The following is a 1,283-nucleotide window of genomic DNA, read 5'->3' on the forward strand; positions in this document are numbered from 1 at the left end:
GTGAAGAATTAGGTGAAATCGATTTCCTAGAAGTTTTCTTCCCATTAATTTGATCTTCGAACATCAGTTTTATTTCCTTTGCGTATTTCTCTTTGAGTTGATCTAGTTTAATTTGCAACTACAAAAATCTTAGTGATTTCTCTAGATAAAATCAAGTTTAGTATAATTTTGGTAATTGGCAAAAGTAAGGTACCAATCCCTGAGGACGATACTCTTCTTACCACTTTATTATAGAACTACGATACTGTGCACTTGCAGTTTTGCACCGGTCAAGTTTTTGGCGCCGTTGCCGGGGATTGATTTATTCTTATTCTTTTTGTCAAATATCGATACAAAGTAATCTTGGTTTTAATTTAGAATTTTGTTTTAATTTGTTCTACAGGTGTGTTTTTGACATTGGATGCGCCGTGCTAGATCTCGTGATATTATTCCTGTTGATCCGGAGATTGAAAGAACTCTCAGATCACTAAGAAGAAATAAGATACTAGCCATGGCTGAAGAAGATCGTGAGGTACTACCACGCACCTTGAAGGACTATGTACGGCTAGTTGTGAATGGAAATTACTCGAGCATAATGCGTCAGCCAATTAATGCCAACAACTTTGAGCTCAAACCAGCTTTGATTAGCATGGTGCAGCAGGCTCAATTCAGCGGATTGCCACTCGATGATCCCAATATTCATTTGGCAATGTTCTTGGAGATCTGCGACACTGTGAAGATCAATGGTGTTACTGAAGACACCATTAGACTGAGATTGTTTCCTTTTTCTTTGAGGGACAAGGCTAGAGGTTGGCTATAATCTCTACAACCGGGAAGCATCGTTAGTTGGCAGGACATGGCTGAGAGGTTTCTTGCTAAATTCTTTCCTCCTGCAAAAACAGCTCAACTCAGGAGTGAGATTGGCCAGTTCAAGCAAAATGATTTTGAGTCACTCTATGAAGCATGGGAAAGGTATAAGGACTTGGTTCGACGTTGCCCACAACATGGATTGCCAGATTGGTTGCAAGTTCAGATGTTCTATAATGGGTTAAATGGGCAAACTCGAACTATAGTTGATGCTGCTTCTGGTGGAACTTTGATGTCGAAGACAGCTGGAGGTGCTACTGCACTTTTGGAAGAAATGGCCTCAAACAACTATCAATGGCCAACTGAGAGGACTTTGGCTAAGAAGGTTGCTGGAATTCATGACTTGGAGCCGATAGCAGCCCTTTCAGCTCAAGTAGCTACTCTATCTCATCAGATTTCAGCCTTGACAACACAAATGATACCACAAAGTACAGAAT

General features: G+C 40.4%; 1 non-coding gene across 1 annotated transcript; it reads right to left on the reverse strand.

Moving 5' to 3' along the window:
* Positions 1–883: 883 nt before the first annotated feature.
* Positions 884–990, reverse strand: LOC122293099. Its single transcript, XR_006237156.1, has one exon. It is a non-coding gene; the product is annotated as a small nucleolar RNA R71 (small nucleolar RNA).
* Between the last annotated feature and the right edge of the window lie 293 nt (positions 991–1,283).

This window comes from Carya illinoinensis, chromosome 13 (assembly GCF_018687715.1).
Source record: "Carya illinoinensis cultivar Pawnee chromosome 13, C.illinoinensisPawnee_v1, whole genome shotgun sequence".
Taxonomy (NCBI): Eukaryota; Viridiplantae; Streptophyta; class Magnoliopsida; order Fagales; family Juglandaceae; genus Carya; species Carya illinoinensis.